Here is a 23,727-nt window from a genome sequence, read left to right on the forward strand (position 1 = left end):
CGGGATTAATTACGTAATTATTCTGTTTCCGCTCACTTATTCTTCTATCAGATTTAAATATTAAATTATAACAATTAATAAATCATTACACGAAATATTCTATATCAATTAGAATTGATAAATCAAATAGATTTTGTAATGTTGAAAATGTAAGAAAATGAAAATGATTTTAGGTAAAAGATAATTACTAATGATATAATATGAAGTATGATCAAGCGCTATATTCTAAATAAGTTATACATGCTTTTTGAAATGAATACATATATATTAGAGTAATAATGTCCTCCAGACCATTTTCGGCCACGGCGGCCAATTTCAAGAGAGATTAGCCAACTACGCAAGAGATATTATAGTGCACAAGTGTGTGCACAAACACAGGTGCACTCTCTATTCCCTAAGTCTCATAATCCGATGGGACAATCCGACACGACCGGAAAGAGTTCAGGCGCAGAACCAACGGCTTTACGTGCTTTCCGAGGCACGGGAGTGTACACACTTCCAACTTCCAGACTCCGGGCTACTACTAACAATTTTCTAACAGAAAAACCCAATAAGTTTTTATTAGCCCGACCTGGGAATTGAACCCAGGACCTCCGGGTCTGTGGCCTTACATCAAGAGCCACTACACCAACGAGGCAATCATACTCAGACTAAAATCAAAGTTAAGTAGTGTGGTCATTTAGAAATGGTCTTAATTCCATTGAGTTTCTATATGAGGTTTTAACGGCTTATAACATTTAATTTAATAAAACACTTAAATACTCGTAATAAACTTTAATGGGATCTTGATTTATTGTCATTTTAGTATTTATTGTAAAAGATCTGCATTAAAAAAATTAATCAATTTAGTAACAAATAATTGACGAATTTCATATCACAGGCAATGGTAGTACCATACCAAGTGTAAGTAATTCAGCTAATAATAATTTCATACACCAATACAAAGCGTTTCTGAAGCTATAGACTTTTTATCTCCTTCGCCTTTAATCATTCCGTCTCCTCGTTTAGTTTCAAAACACGTCTGCCTCGGCGATTGGATAAAAATGCAAAGAACAAGTGTAAGCAAGCACCGAATGCAAATGTCTTCCACCGCTGCTCACTTTGATAACGTTATGTGCTCGTAGATTGATATTTTTATAATCGGACCTGGCTATGAAATGCTCCAAGTCTATAAACAGATCTGTATCAATCCAAATTGTGTTTGTTAAATTAAAATAGAAAAAAAATATTATATCATAAAATCAAAGTACATATTCTTCATTAATTTTATAAAAACATTTGATTGTCATATCATTAAATTAAATGTAAAACTACCGCCTGTTCAGAATGTAGATTCTTCGAAGAAGAGTCGTCAAGCAACTCAGCAGTTACTCTTTTCGTCCGTTTCTTTTACCTGTAAAATATTTGTAAAATAATATTATTAAAATATTTTAATGCAAACATATTATTAAGTATATATTTTAAGTCTAGCAAATCAACAAACAGACACGACTGTCAAAAATAAAAATAAATGTTTGTTTTAATTTTGGTATGTCGCAAATAGCCGTGTTAAAAGAGGCAGTTATTTTGAAATAACAATTATTTGTATATATCAGTTCGCTTTAAGTCATTTAACAATAACAATTGGACGAAACAACACGATTTTCTTTATATTGGAAAAGTATTTTTCGTGTTCTTTATATTGGAAAAGTTCTTTTTAGTGCAAGATGATTTCTGAATCAAACATTGGTAACAAGTTGCTATTTCGTAAGGCGTAAAGCGATACAAAACACATTATATAAACGAGTTGGAGAACTTGGTTATAAAAATGTGGTCCAGACGTCATTTACTTCTTTGGAAGTACAATTGCATATTTGGTATATAGACACTGTATGTAACTACTACTAGTTTGCAACTATTTCTTTGGTACAGAAATATTTGAAATATTTTTCTAAAAAAAAAATATGCAATTGTTCTTTTTTGCTCTTATTTTGTATTTATATGGCTTGAAAATTCAACGTAATTAATTCTTTATTATGTTCGACAGGCTGACAGCCCTTATATTGTATTGTGGTATGAACATATGCGTATGATCACTAAGTTTTGTTATTTCTGTATTTTTAACGACATTACTTTATTGTACTTAAACTCATTAATATTGCTAACAACATTTTTCTACTCTTTTCTCGTCTAGTATATTATTATATTAAGTTTTTTTCCGATACATTAAATAACTAATTGACATTGTCTTTGATGTCTGTTTATCTTTAGGCAATTTGTAGAGTGAGCAAAGAAAATTGTTATAATTTATTCAGAATGTATTTTAAAATCAAGAAAAAACTTTTGATATATTTAAAAACGTATTATGTCATTTATGTGCCCAAATGTAGGTAATTTCAAGAAACAAAAAAGGTTAATTTTCTACCACACGCAAAACCGCTTACTTATTAACAAGCGAGAACCTTCTGTTTCAAAAAATGTCCTTAATTGCCATTAAATAATTGTTCCACTTTTTTCAAATGTCCCGTTACTGTATGACCTGAAAACACCTTCGACATAGTAGTAGTGGATAGTAAAGTAGCTTAATTGGCGCTATCCAGTTAAAATAGCAAGCCGTTTTTCACTGACAATATTAAATTGATGTTTAAGTCTTGAAATTGTTCGGATAATTGGGTGTTTTTTAATGGAATCTGAGTCAGTTTTGACCTACATGGGAATGTTTCCTAGATCGTGAAATGCCACTAGACCACAGCCTCTAATAGCACTTGTCTATAACACCGCAACGATTTTGCTTTTTAATTATATACTATGATTTCATTTCAGAAAATTAGTAAAGTGAAACTCATTCTACGTATCGAGAATTTATCTAAATTGAATTATAAGTTTAATAGCATAAAATGTTTTTATTTTGGATCTCAGTGTGTTGAATAAAGGTACGTGAGTCTGTTCTCCACCATCGGGGAATATCTATGTTTAATAAATTACAAACAGTATTTCAATCCTTCGAGCAGTTTGTAAAAAAAAAAAAAGCCGAGATGGCCCAGTGGTTAGAACGCGAGAATCTTATCCGATGATCGTGGGTTCAGACCCGGGCAAGCACTACTGTATTTTCATGTGCTTAATTTGTGATTATAATTCATCTCGTGCTTAACGGTGAAGGAAAACATCGTGAGGAAACCTGCATGTGTCTAATTTCATTGAAATTTTGCCACATGTGTATTCTACCAACCCGCATTGGAGCAGCGTGGTGGAATAAGCTCAACAACCTTCTCCTCAAAAGGGAGAGGAGGCCTTAGCTCAGCAGTCTGACATTAACAGGCTGTTACTGTTACTGAACAGGTTGTACGTATTGGTTGAATTCTATCACCTTTGTATCATCATCATCATTTACAGCTTTTAGCACTCTGCTTGAGTGCTAAAATTGGCTACAAACCTTCTTAAGTTGAAACGACCTTTGTCTAACAGTTGGAACAGTTTACAGGTTACATTTTACGTATGTCTACTATTTTTTATGAATATTGAAAGTACTTGATTTCGATTAATCTATTTGAAAACAGGAGAAAAACATTTAGTATTAATTATGTATTTTCGGTTTTTTCAATACGCTAGCAATTTGACATTCAAGTACCTAATACTACTTAAGCAATTTGTGTTACGTATCAAAGGGCAATGTAACGTAGGGAAAATTACGAAAATATTAATTTAAAATTCAAATAAGACCTCCCGTTGCTTCGAACCGTGAATGCAAATTTGTAAACTTTTAACCCTTCCGAGAAATTTATGTATTGAACAAGTTAAGCATACAAGCATCGTAATAACAAGTGTCTGTTGTGTATTGTTTATGTGTTTGTGATATTTTACTTCGAGTAACTCTAAAGAGCGTTGATTTTGACATCAATTTAGGTCTGCGTTTAAAAAAAATAAGTAGAGATGAATGGCATTAAATTTAAACTAAGATAAAAATAGTTATTATATAAAATACTAATATAGACGGTATAAAATTACTGTGCATATTTCTCCAACAACTTATAATTTGTAGAAAGCGATAAATTAATATGTTTTTCTGAATATTTTTGGAACTATTGTATAATGGTATATAAAGCTCAACTAGAAACTCTGGAAAAATAAATTGGATCGAAGTTCCACTACTATAAGTCTAGCTTAATTATTATATTTGAATACTTTTCAATATTAATATTCAAATGTTAGAAAGAAAGTTACTGAGTCATGTAATTATGCCACTAATTATTTTTCTAGGTAGCTGTTTAATAAGCGGGTGGAGAGATATAAAGGGACTGAGGCAAAAGTCTGTGGAGATACAACAACAACTAAAAAAAACTAGGAAATTCCTAAAAACATATAAATATTATTATGTAATTTAATAAGAGGAAAAGAAATAATAATATAGTTCATCATTTAAAACTATTTGTCAAGTGACAAGTTGATCCTCTATCGCATACTTAGAATAGCGGCACGGATGATGAACTTGCGCGCGATTTGCATTCGCGTCTATTTCAGTATCGTCAGATGCACGCAGTTACCGCAGTGTTTATAGAACCTACGTCACACTTGACTGAGGAAACATCAAGACGCAATTTGACTGACTTTATTATAGAATAGCGTTGCTATTCTGTAAGAACTCTTCGTACCTCACTCGAAAAATGTTGAAAACCGACTTCCGGAGCTAGCTTACTTCGATTATTCGAATCAAATATATCAAATTATATAGTCAAGGTCGCAGATGACGACTTTTCACGATCGTATTCTGCGTTGAGGTTCAAGTGTATGCATGCAGTCAAGAATACAGAGAACAAAGAAAATGTTGAACTCACAAAAACTAAATAATTTATAAAAACGAAAAGAAATGTAATATCGACTACACGTTTAAGAATATAATGTTTTTTATATTGAATAATTGCAATTAGTGAATTGTTCAAAACTAAATATGGAATTACTTAATGAGGTCGCTTAGGTATTCAATATATTTATTTGTAATACTCAAACGCTTTTTTAAAATAATATGAACAACTGACGTCATCATTTACTATTGCTATTTAATTTTTTTAATTATGTAAAATCGGGTTTTACCACTCCTTTATAATCCTATTTAAATGAATGTCACGAATATGTTATGTGTCTGTCTTGTCGATTTAGTGCATAAACTTATAAGACCACAGATTCCGAGATCCTGGGATTGAACTTTAATCAATAATATTTATTGTTACGAAACTTAACCTTAACCTAAAGTTACGAAGTCAGCAGATACATTCCAGTGCCTCGGACAGCACGCAAAACCGTTGATCCCCTTCTCTCTCAGGAACTATGTGAGAGGAATAAAGCCGCTTGAGCATGCTATGTATTCTCTTTTTCGCAAACAATTGCGTACACTATAATTACACAGATACACAAACACACATTATAATATTCCCTGCGCATATGGTCAGTCTTTGGCCTAAATTCGACCCTAAGGCTATATACCAGTATATCTGTATCAATAATTAACATTAATTAATTGTGCAATAAAAAACTGTAATGAAATTCGATATAACGTAAAGGAAATGTTAAAAAATTCTTAGATTCTTTTGATAAATACAAACGCAAATAATATCCGCAACATCCACCTATTTAAACATCCTATTAAACATTCAACAAGAGAAAACACTGCTTGAACATAATTATAATAAAAGCTACTCAATATAATCCCAACTAAATTAATGTAATATAAAATTGAAATAAGTAGATAATGCTACACGGTGACTTTATGTATCCGCTATAATATACCAACCTTATTATTTAGTATTGACAAAACAAATAAAATTTATATTGATAGATATCATACGTTAAACCTGTTGAACAGACTATTTGAGATATTTCTCTAGTTTCTATCAATTATTTATATTTAATTTAAATATATAATAAGCAATAAAATTGCTCCATCAATGTGACATTCAAATTGGTATACTTAAGTTGTTTAAACTGAACTAAACTAAGAAATCTTTAATAATAGCTTAGATATTCTTAAAATCTATTTTCAGAACATACCCAATTAAACTATAAATGTTATTTGATAACGCGAATTGTAGTCTTAATTAAATTATAATTTAACAATAATATTGAAAATCGAATAACAATGTAATATGTAGTCGCTATTTTTTAAATAAAAACTCTTTAAAACATAAAATGATGTTAATATTTACATACATATCAACTGCCTCGTTGGTCTAGTGGCTTGATATAAGGCCGCAGACCCGGAGGTCCTGGGTTCAATTCCCAGGTCGGGCCAATAAAAAGTTATTGGGTTTTTCTGTCAGAAAATTCTTAGTAGCAGCCCGGAATCTGGAAGTTGGAAGTGTGTACACTCCCGTGCCCCGGAAAGCCGTTGGTCCTGCGCCTGAACTCTTTCCGATCGTGTCGGATTGCCGTCCCATCAGATTATGAGAGTTAGGGAATAGAGAGTGCACCTGTGTTCGCGCACGCACTTGTGCAGTATAATATCTCCTGCGTAGTTGGCTAATCTCTCTTGAGATTGGCCGCAGTGGCCGAAATCGGTCTGGAGGACATTATTATTATTATTATGATGTGTAAGTGATTGTAAGAAAACCTAATAAATAAAATAAAATATTTAATGTCTCTACTCTGGGCGACTTAAATACGAAAGAGATTCTCATCTCGGCATTCTGTTTTTAAATTCTTAATATTAAAAATTCTAAATTCTATCGTATAATTTACGTCTTTTGTTTTAAAAGTGTGTTCACACTTCGATCGCTCTACAAATTACCAACATTATGTTAACAACAGATCTTCATTAAAAATGATAAATACACACGGCCGCGTGTCACATAACTGTACCTATATACGTTAACATATGTGATATAGTGTGACAACTAATATGGGGCTCTAGTTAATCAGATTAATATTAACACGAACCAGTCGAACAGGTCCAGCGGTGTGGTTGTTTCGTGAGATGTAATTACATCCGCTACCAAACAAATAAATAAACTGCGCCACCCGATGACAGCCTCCTGGCATGCAGCCTGTTGGAAATTATATGAAACATATCGCATATGCAAGCCTGATACGCATATCTATTAGTAAAAAGGATGCAGTCGAACCAATGATTGTGGAACCGACGATAATCTTGATACATGCGATAAATCGAATAGAATTTAGTTAAAACGCAACGTATCTATACTAAAATTATAAATGCGAAATTAACTATGTATGTCTGTCACGCTTTAAACCATAGTACCGATTTTGATAAAATTTGTTACTTTTTTTATCTAACACCCCTAACATGTGGGTGAAGCTGTGGGCTAAAATTAGTTTCCTATAACTTTATTCATTGTTACATAGATTATGTAGCATTAGATTGATATATTACATAATATGTTTTGAAATTCAAATAATAATGTTGATTCATAGATCAAACAACTCGATGTAACATCTCCAAAATATATCTAAGATGAATTATTTCGTCCCCGATATTAATTCGTTGATGTGGGCGAGTGTGCGATGAATCAGAACAGCTGAGCCTCGTCTGACATTTGCGTGAGAGTGATATTATAATCAATACGTACTGACAACCGTTTAATATCCCACATTTAGCATTTAACAACTGCGATCGTGCTGTAGTATTTAAAGTCAGCCTGCAGTACAACTCGCATTAAAGTAATACATACTCTCAACAAACAACGATAGTCGAGACCAGATAGTTTCTATACCTTGTGACAAATACATAATCACGTAAAATATTACTAGTATTTTAAAATAAATTTAATATTTGAAAAAAGATAGTTTACATTGTTTATGTTTTAATGCCCAATTTACAAGATATTTTTAATAAAAGTTATAATTATTTAACTAGATAAATATACTATTGCAAGTATTTATTGTTATAAACAGAGTAAAAAAATAATAACAAAACAATCACTTCCACGAAATATTTTCAATGTAATTAACAGCAAGCTAACAAATATTCCATGTGTCTACAAGCATTGTCTACAACTAAAAAGGTTATTTATTCAAAAGCTTACAATAGATACCGACAGCGGCGGCGGCGCGAGCGACGACTCCACCAGACCTACGTCGCGACGCGTCGGGGCGGGTCGATACCGCAGTCTGCTCCACAGATATGAACCGCCGATTTATTGAGAGAACAGCCCTTGAATGTTAAGAGCGAGGGAATATTACAATTTTGGTTGAACGCAACATTTCATAAAACTTTTGTTTTTTTTTTATTGTATACTTTTAAAATTTCAAATAACACTGTCAATAGAAAATGTTTATTTTTTATAAAAATATTAGATAATTAACTGAGTTCGTCTAGTGAATGTCAGTGACGAAATATCTAGTGAGCATACTTATATCGCTGGTCTGTTATTCGATAACAAATATTTCGCATGGTTTGTAAATCGTTATCCAATTACATAAAATTCCCCTTCCCAGAGTTGTTATTGTATAAATTAGGTATATGAAATCATATAATATTCAAAGAGGGACCAGCGAAGGAAATGACACATTTATTTATACTTTTAAGAAGTAGAATTAGTAAGAAGTACTTATACTTTTTCCTCACGATGTTTTCTTTCACCACCGAGCACGAAAATTATAAATATAAATTTGGTTTATAAAAATTCAATGTGTTTGACCAGATTTGAACCCAAAGACATTCTATAAAAATCCATTTTTTTCTATTCATCTCGGGCGTTATTTCTCCATTTAACAAAAGCGTCTGCAAAAGTTATCTTTTTCAAAATGTTATTCTATTTCTCGGAAAATGCGATCAAGTCAGCTGGATTAGATATTAAATATCGAAGTTTTTGTTTTATCGCGGATAACATCCGATATATCGGATATAAAACACAGATACGGTTTCTTAGTTCCAAAAAACCGTTGTATATTCAAGATGTTTCTAGAATAAAGCCGTATAATGAGCAAGATACGAGGTATGTCTATTAAAATTGAGATAAGGGAGCGCCGTAAAGGAAGGATCAGGTGATGAACTCGAAAGATGGTCATTGATCTTTATTTGTTTGCCCCTAGAGGTCCTAGCTGCCGGCAGCGAGGAGAAAACTCCTATATATACTCGCTTTATCTCCCTTAAGACAAGTGTCTCAATAAGTGTATACACGTTGAAACGAAGGACCGTCAGTGTGTTTACTTGGAAATATAACATATAAGAGCTTTAATTCTAAACCTTTTGTCGTAATTTAAGTTTGCTTAAATATTAATTTTATTCATTTAATTATTTATTCTTTTTATCATTTTTGATAACTTTACGGCTTGCATAATTAAATTACTGTAGGTAATATGTTTGCGTTGTATATAATATAATCGTGAATTCCTTCGACGATTTACTTACATATAAATAAATGTATTCTGTATATTGTTACATAATAAAATATTTTTATGTAGTTAACCGAGGAACCCTAAATATAATAAAACAGCAAAGGAACAAAGGAAGGAACAAAAACGTGATTTCCGTTGCGACATGTGCGATGCGAGCTTTAGCACAAAATCAATCGGAAGTCTCCCGCGAAGGCTTCGCATCTGAGCATTCATTGCGTATTCGACGCGCATTCCTCACAGGTACCATATAAATTTGAAACTAATTATGAATTTGTATTCTAATAATAACTAACATTCAATAAAGACTTGCAAACTCCGGGCCTTCACAAATAAAGCGTCAACGCTATGTGGAAGTCGAAGTTAGGCAACAGGCATTGGTAGCATATAGTGTTCTTTATATAAAAAATGCACTAATCACGCACGGTGGTAGTGTTATCGCCATAAAATGGCAAGTACATTCCAATGAACAATTCTAATATTAAAAAAACTACAAGAATTACGCTGGTTTATGTTTTTACATAACATACATTTTTGTAAAAGTTATAATTACTATCCTAAATAAAATTGGCTTTAATATTATGTACTAAGTAAACTAAGTAACGAAGTAAGTGAGTAAATAAACATACAATTAATTATATTTAATAATAATTTATTAGTTGTTCCAATTAGCTTCCAGAGTTATAGAGTCATCGGAAGGGAGCTATAGAATGTATAAAAAATGTGTCTGCGCAAGTATTACGAGGAAACCAGTCATTTGTTTTAATATAATTCCATGAGTCAAGATCTGAGAGGCATTCCCGGAAAATAAAATGAAATTAAGAGAGAGTTAAAGAAAGTAACACATGGATAAATACAGTTATAGCTATAAAATTAAAAAAAAAAAGTTTTTGTAATCTAACTACGAACAGCCTTATACATAACAGCCGTTTACTCTAGCGCGTAAAGTCTCTTTATTGTAGACATTCTTAATTATAATCAAAATATAAGTTTGTAGGAAATCTCTTGTAAGCTATTTTGTATTATTATTAAGCAAATTAATTTAAATCTAAAGCTACCTTAGATTGTAGAATCTCATTTCAAAAAGGCTTTTTATGAATAATTATTGAAATTAAAAGAAAACAATATTTATTACAAGCTCATTGACATTATTACCTATAATTTATCCTATAATCTTAATACATTCATTTTTGGTTTTATTCTATTTGGTTTCAGAGTTTGAAAGATTTTTATGACAAACTGAATTCCACATTGGTGAAATCTCGGTCTTTGCTACTAAAAAAATCCTTATTATCACATATAATTTAAATATTTTTCTTTAAACATTCAACTAATGATATGTCATTGGGTTCGTTTGTATATCAGTAGCGTACAAAGTGGCAGGAAAGTGAAACCCGCGGCGGATGTAAATCTAAAATTAAACGGCTAATATTATCTCGAACTATAGAGATACATTAAAGAGTAATAAAATTGTAAGTAAGTGGTAAAAGTTTTTAAAAATCTTAACGCCTAACTAAATAGTAAACGTTTATCAATTATGTACTTATTTTGAGCTTATATAATATTTAATGTGTTTTACCAACTCAATTCTTGTTTTCAATTATATTCATCCTGTCAAATTCCAAGCGGCTTACTTACAAACATTGCTTAGCTGCTGTTTAGTTAAACACAGATTTCGCTCTTTCTGTCATTATTGATTTGACATTTGAGAGAAGAGGACAGCATTGTATAAGTGATCAATAGCTAAACGACACACGGCCATCTGATCCCAAACTAAGCAGAGCTTGTACTATGGAAACCAGACAACTGATATACTACATATAGTATTTTTCTTTTGTAAATACATACTTATATAGATAATTACACCCAAACTCAGGACAAACAGACATGTTCATGCACACAAATAAATGTCTGTCCTGGGTGGGAATCGGACCCACAACCTTCGGCGTGAAAGGGCTACCAACCACGAAAACCGGCCCGTCAAATGTTTAAATTAAACTAATGTATAGTTTCAATTGATATATTAATATGTCACTCCGTAATATTCTAGATCTATACTATAAAGCTGAAAAGTTTGTTTGTTGTAATTATTTTACAGTCCAATTTGAAAAAAAAATTGGCGTTAAATAGCCTGTTTATTGTGAATTTATAACATCACGATACGATTAACGTTAAACGCGGTTGAAATTTTCAACTAGTTTCTAAATCAATCAATGATCTGTGTTCGTTAATAGATTTAATCTTTAAATAAGCCAAGAAAATATATATTTAGAAAAAGATAACTCACTTTACAAGATGTTTATTTTTCGTTATGGTCTTTAATAATTATACTCATTATCATTATGTTTATCTCAAAGGAACACGGATAATTGAAATGAAATAGTCCATACGTTTTAGATCTGACTATTTTAGCTGAGACTAAAATAGATTGTCTGACTTCGAAAGGAAGAAATGGACTGTATCAGATAATTATTTATCATGTCCTGCTTATCTCTTGACGCATCTAGGATATTCATAGCTCCTCGTTTTTGAGACAAAAATATGCACAACTATTTCTAGTGTGTCTTTAAAGTAACTTTTGTAATATAATATAAATTAATAGTCCGAATCCAAAATCAAAGAAAACTCGACGGAGTTTCACATAAAATACAATAAAAAATCTTTTATAATATATGTAAAACAAAGATTTGCCGACTAAGTAAGCTTATAGCCTAGATAGCCAATTTATAAACCAATTACTTGTGATAATTCCTCCCACGAAGATCCTGTGTCCAGTAACGTAATCCACATTTTAACAAATACATATACTATTGCGAAAATCTGTTGTAAAATGTAATATAATAAAGGTTTAAGCTATGCTAAAACACAAGAACAACAGGATAGTTGTATCGAAAACATATTTTGTCAAAAGAATGAAAATGAATAATTTATTCAAAGTTAAATAATTATTATTGTAAAGGATATTATTTTAAAGGTTGAGATATATATAAAAAAAAACCAATCCCGCTGAGTTTCTTTCGCCGGTTCTTCTCAGGTCTGAGGTGTTTTTTTCCAATCCAGTGGAAGATTTATATCAATCAATAAATAAATGTAACACTTCTATATTGATAAGATTTTTGACTTTGACTTTGACTATTATATATAAGCTACTCTTCCCGGCTTCGCGCAGGCAGAATAAGGAATTACATAAAACGTTAATATCGTAATGCATATTGGTTTACGCGACGCACGCGAGTAAAGCTCCCACTCGACATTATTTTTCCCGACATCTTCAACAATTATCGTCATATTTTTTAATTAACGCAATAAAATAAAATAAAAAATAACGCTTTAATTTACGCAAAGGCCTAATGAATTATATTCTTAAATATTCCTCATGAATCACTCAGTCTATTGGTAAAAACTTTATGAAAACCTGTTCAATGGTTTTTGAGTTTCTAGCGTACAGACAGACAGAGAAATAGACGTGGCGAGAAGAGTCTCATTATAAATTATTATTCCACACACGTTAAATATTTGATTTGACATATAAAAATATTTTAAAACATTAACATGTATCGAAAACGCGAGAAATAAATATACATATAGAAAATATAATATATAACGTAGTATGAATGATTTGCGACGAGTAAATAGTATAATAAATAATATTTTTATGGTCTGTTTGAACGTAAAACTAAAGAGCTTAGATTTATTACTAGTTAACAAATTTTAAAACACCATAAAATGAAAATGACTGGCATATTTTGAATACAGCAGTCTACTTTCGTTTTTAGTAGTGTAACATAATTAATATCGTTATTTTTAGATATACCTTAAAATTTTACACTTTTATGTAACAATTTATTTATATATAATCAGCAAAACTCAAACAGCGAAAGTTATAAGATTAATCCCTGAGAGACCTTGCATCAAAATTTAAATCAAATATTGAATCCTTTGAAGCTTTAAAACGAAGAGAAATTGCAAAATAACAAGTCAACGTAATCTCTCGGATGAGTGTTCATACGCACATTCGTATCCTGTTGACTCATAACTATAATATCGTTAAGGGAATACAAGTGGATTATTAACTTAAATCTTATATTAACACAATTTGACCATCCTACACTTAAACTGGAGCACTAAGATCATTGTCTTGGACTTGGACTTTTTTGTTCATTTTACTAACCACGTTAATGTATCTGATTATTTATTTATTGTTATAGTATTGTCGTGATATAATCTTCAAGTAACTTTGCTTATGAAGGTATATAGTAAATTATATTAGAGTTTTACGACGGCTCTACCTCATAGCTATATCGTAAACGCACTTTAAAGTCTTGCTGTTTCTATAATATGGTCTTGTTATGAAAAAGTTATAAACGTTTTTTGTTGTCATAATCTTTGTTACCTTGTGAAGTGCTATCTTGTAAAAATTGTTCTTAAAATTCACCTTATTAAGGAATAAAACAGTTTAGTGTAAGTTTTTTAAAAAGTAAGAAATAAAGTAATAATAAGAGAAGATGTCCTCCTGACCGAGTTGCAGTCAGTTGCAAAGACATCAATAGCCACTGAGCAGGACACATTGTACTCGTAATTTACAAGTGTATGCACAAACACAGACGCACTACTTACTCTCATTGTTTAATGCGACGGCAATCCACTACAACACAGGACTATCTGCTTTAAGTGCTCTCCAAGTCTTGGGAAGTAAGAAAAATTAAGAATGTTGTATTCGCTTTTAAATCACATATAACACGTTACGAATTCTGCGACGAGAGATCACTTAACTATGCTTTTATAATTCATTAACCACTCTCCTTTTACCTTGAAGATGTAAAATGAGAATAATCATTTTTATTGTTGGTTTGAGGCTTAAACTTAGCTATTAACCGTTGATTATGCACTGTACTGTCTAATTATTATAACAAACGGTCCGGCACATAAAACTCTAAGCGAATAAATTGCAATTTAAGACGCTGGCTATAATACTGTACAACGTAATTTAATTGAAGTTAATCTTCTATTTTTTTTTCTTAAATGGATATGAATAAAAACATAAAAACACTAATAAAAACATATGTTGTGTTAAATTACAAAGCAATACATTCCAGGACTTCCATTACAAATCTTGCATTTTGTCAAGAAAATTTTCAGAAAATTTTCAGTAATTTGGCATTGCTTTAATTCTGTCATTAAAAAAAAACAGAGCCGATGGTTCGAGCCGGTAATTACGATATGTCAACGAGTGATTGTACCAATTTTATTTCAAATTAAAATGGAGAGACGGTAGGTATGTAAAAATTGCTGTTCTGTTGTATAGAAAACATTCCAGGAACCTATCGAACCCAACCGTCGATGCCGAGTATTGAATACCAAGTATGTAACGTAGTTCATCCTTCCGCCACTGTCACATTATAACCGCACTAGCGAATAAACCATTACAAAAAAACATAAAATAATCTAATAACGTGATAAGTGTGACAAATATGTTAACAATAAATATTTAATATTTTTATTTAAACAATTTTTAATCCATATAATATGATCATTAGCTATGTGATAAGGAATGTGGCAACTTAAATTCCATAGGAATCGATTTGTAAACAAAATGCCAATACTTATAAACAGCATGATCACTATCGCCTATCTTTTAATATATTTCACATTACTCAATAAAAAATAGCAATACATATTTGTTTAGAAAAGGTTTTAGCTTTCATCAAGCTTCACTTGGTGGTAGGGCTTTGTGTAAGCCAGTCATAATATAATATTCTACCACTAAACAGCAATTATTAGTATTATTGCGTTTCGGTTAGAAGGGTGAGAGAGCCAGTGTAACTACAGGTACAAGATACAACTTAGTTCCCAAGGTTGGTGGCGTATTGGCAAAGTCATGATTAATATTTCTCACAGTGCCAATAATGGCGGTGGACACCACTCACTATCAGGTGGTCTAGTTGCCTGTCTTCAAGATTATTTTCGATAAAAAAAGTTACGGTTTGTTCGACAGTAATCTATGAACCTATTATGTAATATAATAGAATATACAAGCTGGTTCGTCTTGTTCTTCGCCATCTTGGCTGTATTAAGGATTGTCATAAAAATACAATGCTATTTATCTCAAAATACAATAACATTTTTCAAGTAAGTTTACTCAACTTATTTACTATCTTTACTCAAACAAAAGCTGTATGGGACTGTTTACAAAATATATCAATATTGTAAGAGGAATGAGTGCAGGTAACATTTGGCCCTGTAGGTCAAATAAAAACGGTACTTTTCTTTAAACAATTGCATAAACATTGGACGGTACTTAGAACAGATTTCATAAAAGAAAAGGTATAAAGCCATAGTATAATCTAAATTAATTTAAATGTTGTTTTAATAACACTTTAATTATAGTTAACTTATGTTAATAAAAAACTTCAAAGTAAGTTGAGCTCACATGATCAAGATCTAAGAGACGAGTGACCTTGCCTTTGGCAAATACCTTTATCATAATAAGTATATCTCGAAATTACGCCTTACTTATCAAACATTATTTAAAATAATACTTTAATGTAAAATATATCATTGTAAAAGTAAATAGGCAAAACTATTCTGTATGAAATAAATTAACATGAAATCGCTAGCTAATTGAAACATTTTGAAAAATCACAAATGATACGCTATTTTGATACCTGTACTCTTAAAATGTTGTAATGATTAAATTCATTATCGTCTATCGCTTTCTGTAATTCAACAATCGAAATCTACGTCGAGTTTCGAGTTTGTTCCTTATAAATGTCATACCAAAGACCAGCACCGTTACATTGAACAAATTATTTTTTCACATACGTGGCATTTCGTAGTTTCCTTGTTCTTAGGAACTGAACACCTCAGAACACGTATGCGTTTTAATAACGCAGTCACGCAGTTATATCTTCACGGTTTCGTTTTACAATGTTGTTCACACAATGTTTAAATTAAGCGTGCGTTAAGCATGGACATGTATAAGTAATTAGTACACGAATAAGCTCATTTACTATAAAGGAGAGTTATTAACTATTTTTAGAGTCCCGTAGTGAAAAATGGGACCGTCATAATTTCATATTGCCTAAAAAAACTTATTTTCAGTGTATTTTTCCTTTTGGCAACCACTTGGGCAAACACGCCTCCACACTTTGCCCATCCTTATCGTGGCAATACGTCGCTCGCTTCACGTCTCTTTTCCATTTTTTTTTCCCAAATGGTAGCGCAACAAAACAGAAATAACGGTCGTACAGCGGTGCACACCCCCACCATACCCTCGTTGTTTGAGGTGGAGTTCTCTAACATCCGTGGACTCCACACTAACCTCAACGCTGTCCACCACCATCTCGAGACAGCACGGCCAGCAATGCTGTTTCTCACGGAGACACAAATACTCCGTCCTGCCGATACCAGCTACCTTAATTATCCCGGCTACACGCTTGAAGAATCCTTCAAAGCGAAAGCCGGAGTATGCTTGTTCGTCAGGACGGATGTTTGCTGTCACCGACTGCGCTGCTTGGAGGACCCCTCCTTCTCCATGTTGGTGGTACGTGTGGATCTGGTTCGTCAGATTCGAGTCTACGTATGCCTCTACAGATCCCACAATGGTGACTTGGAGACAAGCCGATTATTTGACCATCTTAGTCGGGTGGCAGAGGCTGCGCAAGAGCAATTTCCTAACGCGGAATTGGTGTTTTTGGGGGATTTTAATGCTCACCAAGAATCATGGTTGAAATCCCTCAAAACTGACCATGTTGAAAGGACTGCTCATGCTTTTGCTCTCACACATGACTTGACCCAACTGGGTGATGAGCCCACCAGGATCCCAGACATTGAAAGGCAAGCACCTTCTCTACTGGACCTTCTGCTGACTTCTCACCCGGTGGAATATCAGGTTGTGGTTCAGGCTCCTCTTCGGATCACAGCCTTATATCTACCAGAGTGCCACAGGCCAAGCTGCCGCCACTAGCGGTATGCAAACGTCGCGTTTGGCACTATAAGTCGGCAGATTGGGACGGTATGCGCGATTACTATGCGTCGGTCCCTTGGAAGGAACGTTGCTTCAGTGGGAATGACCCGACAGCTAGTGCCGCTGCTGTTGCTGACGAGATCATGTTGGGAATGGAATACTACATTCCTAGCTCAGATCTCGTCAGTAGGGGTACGCGTAACCGTTGGTTCACTCGTGAATGTACCGATGCTGTATCATCTAAGCAGGCGGCATATCGCAAGTGGATCAACGGCTGCATTAGCGGGGCATCTAACATTGACTCACTGAAAGCAAACTACAATAAAAAATCCAAGTCCTGTAGAAAGGCATACACGAGAGCGGATGCACAGCGCATTGTACAGATTGGTCATGACCTTGTTTCGCATCCTAGGGGCTCCCGTAGCTTCTGGTGTCTAACCAAGTCTGTGCAAAACAATTTCTGCCAACCTTCGCTGCCACCGCTCAGATATCCGGACGGATCGCTAGCTCACAGTCCGCAAGAGCAAGCTGATCTCCTGGCTAAACTCTTTGCCGACAATTCCATCATCGATGATTGTAGTGCGCTGCCACCAACAATACCTTCATGTGGCCATACGATGCCTGACATCAAAATCAGGCAACGTGATGTGCGTGCGGAGCTGCAATCACTTGATGTACGGAAAGCTAGCGGTCCCGATGGATTACCAGCCATAGTGCTCAAGAAGTGCGCAGCGGAGCTGTCTCCTGTGTTAACGCGCCTGTTCCAACTTTCTCTCTCTTCGGGATGTGTGCCGGAGGCTTGGAGAAGAGCTAATGTGCAAGCGGTTCCCAAAAAAGGGGATCGGTCTGACCCGGCAAATTATTGGCCAATAGCTATCACCTCAGTACTTTGTTAGGTGATGGAACGGGTTTTAAACAACCAACTGATCCATTACCTAGAAGATCACTGTTTAATTAATGATCGTCAGTACGGGTTTCGACCAAAACGGTCCACAGGTGATCTTCTAGCGTACGTAACACACCTCTGGAGTGAAGCTGTCGACAAGCACGGAGAATCGTTGGCTGTCAGCCTCGATATCTCCAAGGCTTTCGACAGGGTCTGGCACAGAAGTCTTCTCTCCAAGCTGCCGGCATATGGTCTGCCTGCTCAGCTATGCACCTGGATTGCCAGCTTCCTACACAAGCGTAGCCTTCGTGTTTTAGTTGATAGTTGCGCTTCACAATTCTATGTAGTGAATGCTGGGGTCCCCCAGGGATCTGTGCTATCTCCGACACTCTTTCTTTTGCATATCAATGATATGCTCTCTCTTGGGAACATACATTGCATGGTGGATACCACGGACGCGCAGTGGCTGGGCGAGCGGAAATTGAGGAGAGGCGGAAGGATCTTGTCATTGAACTCGATAGGACGTTAGAGCTCATCGCCAAATGGGGCTCTGATAATCTTGTTGAGTTTAATGCCAAGAAAATGGTATGCGCTCTCACGGCGAAAAAGTCAACATTTTCCCCTCTTCCCTCCCTCTGTGGTACTCCGCTGGTGATGCAAAGCAAAATCGCCATGCTGGGGATTAACGTTCGCTGCGACCTTAGTCCAAGGGATTACATCGAGGCTGTTATAAAAACAGCTTCACGGAAACTCGGAGTTCTGAACAAGGTGCGGCGTTTTTTCACGCCACAACAACTGTGCCTGCTGTACAAAACACAGATACGGTCTTGCGTGGAATATTGCTCGGACCTTTGGGATGGCTCCGCTAAGTACCTACTTGAGGCCTTGGACCGGTTGCAGCGACGTGCCGTACGCATTATTGGCGACGTAAAGGTCACAAACACCCTTGAACACAATTGCGTCGTGAGATAGCAGCACTGAGCGCTTTCTATCGACTGTATCACGGCGAGTGCTCTGAGGAATTATTCTCTCCAATTCCTGCTTCCCCCTTCCTTCTTAAGTCCACGCGAGCTGGTTCTCGATGTCACCGCCTAACTGTGACATCAATTCCATCGCGAACAAAGAAATTTGGCAACTCCTTTCTTTGTCGCACTTCCAAAAAATGGAATTTCTTACCAGCTCACGTGTTCCCCTCCTCTTACAACCCGGGTTCCTTCAAACAAGGCGTGAAGAGGCATCTTGCGGGCCGGCAAGGCGAAGGCGGCTAGTGCAGAACGTTTTTCCCGTCTGTACTGGTCGTCGTCGCGTTTGGACTCTACTACCACTTACCATCAGGTGGAGTAGAGTCATTTGCCCTCCCGGCGAATATTAAAAAAAAAAAAAAAAAATTTAGAAAAAAAATTGAGTTGAGACCATTAATAAAATTATCAGAACTTCAATGTAGCAAAGCTTTCATATTTATAATCCCATGTTTTAGATATTTAAAAATAACATCAGCATTATTAAGCTCAACGAAACTCTCAAGCCAAGTTATTTAAATCAACTTTATTTCATGACTAATTGTGATCTTTTCATATTCGCACATCATACAACAAATTTATTAACTTAAAACAATATATGATTAATTATTTCAATATATAGGTAACAAAATGTATTTATGATTATAACAAAACAACTATTATTGATTATATAAATAATTCTTTAAAAAATATTAAAATTAAATGTTTACAGTAAATTGTTCTTATAAATGTTATTGCTTGAAACAAATACTCTTTACCGGTGAGTGAAATCATAACATATCCACTTTCGATTGGGCTTTAATTCCAAACGAACAACACTGTTTTTTCGTACTTAATTTATGTTTATAATTCCACTTCTGCTCGATAGGAAAAGAGTCACTTACCAAACTGAAAGTGAGCAGTGTGTATTCATGCATCACCTTAAACAGGATAAGTCGTTGCTCAACATTGCTATATTTACGGGCTGCTAAACTAATGAGTATATTCCCATCACATTTCCGATCTTAATTAGAGCGAATGAAATCAATTACTTAATACAGACTCGACTGTAGCTGGTGCACAGTTTAAAAGGGTTTAATTTGCAGTTTTAATGTCAAGGCCTTTAGTTTAACCGTTCAAACGCCATGACCTTCTTTACAAGCGCGGATACAGTTACGTTACTTCTATTAATTAATTGATAAATATAATAAACAACCATGTTATTAAAATAAATACGTCGTAATTTTATTTAATTGCAAGATATTCTTAAGTTTTAAATGATTTAATTGTTGATTTCGTCATACTATTTATTGTTTATGTTTTTATCCTCTTGTATTAGATACTGTTATAAAAGCTTTTGTTTAACTTCACCTTTTAGAATGAGGGGGTCAAATATTGCAAATAAATAAAGAAGTAACATGAATGTTTCACTGGTGGTAGGGCTTTGTGCAAGCTCGTCTGGGTAGGTACCACCCACTCATCAGATATTCTACCGCAAAACAGCAATACTTGATATTGTTGTGTTCCGGTTTGAAGGGTGAGTGAGCCAGTGTAATTACAGGCACAAGGGACATAAAATCTTAGTTCCCAAGGTTGGTGGCGCATTGGCTATAAGCGATGGTTGACATTTCTTACAATGCCAATGTCTAAGGGCGTTTGGTGACCACTTACCATCAGGTGGCCCATATGCTCGTCCACCTTCCTATTCTATAAAAAAAAAAAAAAAAAGTTTTACAGAAGTAGCTAAGTAGCTGTAGTAGTACGGTGCTAGTGACAATACAATACAAACTACCTATATATAACAAATTAGAATATTTATTATGTAATTACTTAAAATATTATTGAGTATATTATAATAGTTCTTTGTTTTTATAATTGTACCTTCACAGATGTGTTATTCGTGCATTTGGTGTATATTTTCTATAATTTGCAATTATCATATTTATATATATACAAATTTATATATATATATAAATATATATATATATATATATATATATATATATATATATATATATATATACATTAAAATATTATTATTACCAGGTAGCATCACAATCTAAGTTGATAATATTTCTTCAAAAATTGCCATCAAATTCTAGCTTGTTTAAAAAAGTGTTTACTGCAATTTACAGCAAACATGACACAGAATATAAAATTAGCATGAGCAAAACAAAATCTTTCGAACTGAGGAAAAGTTACAAGGAATTTCTAACAAAATCAACCGTTCCCTCTGGCCTATTTTCGAGAAAGTTCCCTTTTTGGGACACCCGCTCAATAGAATAAATGACGCTCGTGAAATTTATGTAACGTTTCTGCCAAAATTTTCTCTTCCTATATTTTTTTGGCACCATTTTCGTTCAGCGCGGTAGTAGCTTTACGCTTTACTGTCTTCGCTTCGAAATACAATCCTGTTACATGTTTGTTTCTGTTGTTTTCTGTATTATACCGCTTAATATAAAGCGATACATGATAATTAAGCGAACAAAAGACTTTTTGCTCTCTATAGTCTGACCTTTATTTATATAAAAGAGACATGTTTTAAACTGGAATTCTCATTAATTAAAAAGAAACATCAAAACAATCCACAAGATGGATTTCTTATACACATATGTATAAAGACGGCATATTTGATAAAAATGCTTATTTTTACTATTTCTAAATTAAATTATAAAATAATTTTTATTTTAGTAAGCTAGTAAAGTAATCGTTCCATTGCTGTTCTAAGCCATCGTCGTCATTTATGTAGGATAGATAGGAGTATAATTCACCACCGTGCCCCAATGTGGGTTGATGGATCCACATGTGATAAACTTTTCATTAGACACATGTGGGTTTCCTCAGGACGTTTTCCTTCACCGAGCACTATATGAATTATAAACACAAATTCCCATTCACGTGTACCGAGATTGTTATTCTAGAAAAAAATATATTAAATTTTTTTTTCATAAATTCCACTGTTCTTGGCACTCTATCTCTGGTATCGACACGTTTTACTGGTTTCAAAACTATGTTCCGTAATTAGAGAATACCTTGTCCAAATATAACCGTGTCTTCTTAAATGCTCCATCACCGCTGTGTCAATATTAGCAGTTTATGTCGCTATAGCTGTTGTTCAAACAACTGTCCCAGCCTAATTTATATACGTACACGTGGAATCCGTTGTGAAATGCACGTTTCCATCGCTAAGAAATTTTACAGCGGAACATAAATTTTATACATTATATCTTTAACGCATTAAGCAAGTTTTAATTTTGTATTGCATATAACATCAATAGCTTAATTTACTAAAACGTTATTTGATGACACGAAATAGTAATATTTACGAATCAATCAAGGTATATTATATTAATATTTGTAGGCTTTTTTACCTAACGCATATTTAATACAAAAACACATAACTCTTTTGTAAATTTAAGTAAACTCAAATATGACTGTACAAATACATATCGATTACCACAATTATCTTGGTTAAGCATACAAAGAATCGGTTATCGGAACAGAGAAGTAACTTAAAACGGTCCAAACCAGTGCACTCTAATCTCATACGCTGATAAAGACACGGCCGAGGGACATCTGGCGTCGCTCCATCTCAAGTGTCGTAACGAACGCATAGATTAAAAAAAATCAGACCTATCCAAATATAATACCGATAGACCCGTTAAATTTAAATTGTATTTTATTTTGTTGTTTACAAATTAATTTTAAATATTTGTTAAGAAGAAAAATATGGTAAGATAATTGTGAATGTAATTCGGTATATTTAGGTACGGTAGGGCTTTATATTTAAATATAAATATAATCCATAATTGTTATGTAAAATCCGCAGATTTTTAGTATTATAGTGTATATAAAAAAAAAAAAATTGCACCTATTGTAATGACGCTCTAACGCGACTACTAAGCTACATATATATTTGTATAATATAGGTAGGTGGGCATATGGGCCACCTGATGATAAGTGGTCCCTCCGCCCATAGCCATGGGCGCCGTTATAAATATGAAGCATTCCTTGTTGAACTAATGTGTAATGTCCTGGGCCTGTAGTTACACTGGCTCACTCACCCAGAACAACACAATACTATAAGTGTAGATTTACGGTAGCATATGTGATGTGGTAACTACCACCAAGTAAATATTATTACGCGAATTATGTGCAAAATAATATGTTAAACTCTACACCGAACAGTCGTTGAACGATTTACATGCAGTTGATGAAAACATAGTCGTAATCTGAGCCCCAATGCTTCCGATTAGTGCAAATGAGTGAGCGCCTCTATCACCACGCAACGTCTGCTCCGAGTGTGGTCGATGCACTGTTGCCAACAAATAAGGGTAAACTAATTTCAGAATAACCTACTACACTAATTTATTCGATTATAAGCACCACATTAAAGGCAAGCGATGAATAATCGTAACCTGAGCCACGCTGTCTTCGTGTTGTGCAAATGAGTGAACGCCTTATAACCTTACATCGTAAGCTTCAATTACTTATTCGATATTCAAGTGAATTAGACTGAACTACTTATTTTCATACACTTAAGTCTAAATTTA

The 23,727-nt window shown here is 33.8% G+C and overlaps 1 long non-coding RNA gene across 1 annotated transcript; it reads right to left on the bottom strand.

Annotated features, from left to right (window-relative positions):
- Positions 1-828: 828 nt before the first annotated feature.
- LOC126781212 (uncharacterized) lies at positions 829-14,184 on the bottom strand. Its single transcript, XR_007670615.1, has 3 exons — positions 13,942-14,184; positions 8,013-8,140; positions 829-1,393 (listed from the first exon to the last, which is right to left on the bottom strand). It is a non-coding gene; the product is annotated as an uncharacterized LOC126781212 (long non-coding RNA).
- Positions 14,185-23,727: the final 9,543 nt, after the last annotated feature.

This window comes from Nymphalis io, chromosome 1, assembly GCF_905147045.1.
Source record: "Nymphalis io chromosome 1, ilAglIoxx1.1, whole genome shotgun sequence".
NCBI classification, from domain to species: domain Eukaryota; kingdom Metazoa; phylum Arthropoda; class Insecta; order Lepidoptera; family Nymphalidae; genus Nymphalis; species Nymphalis io.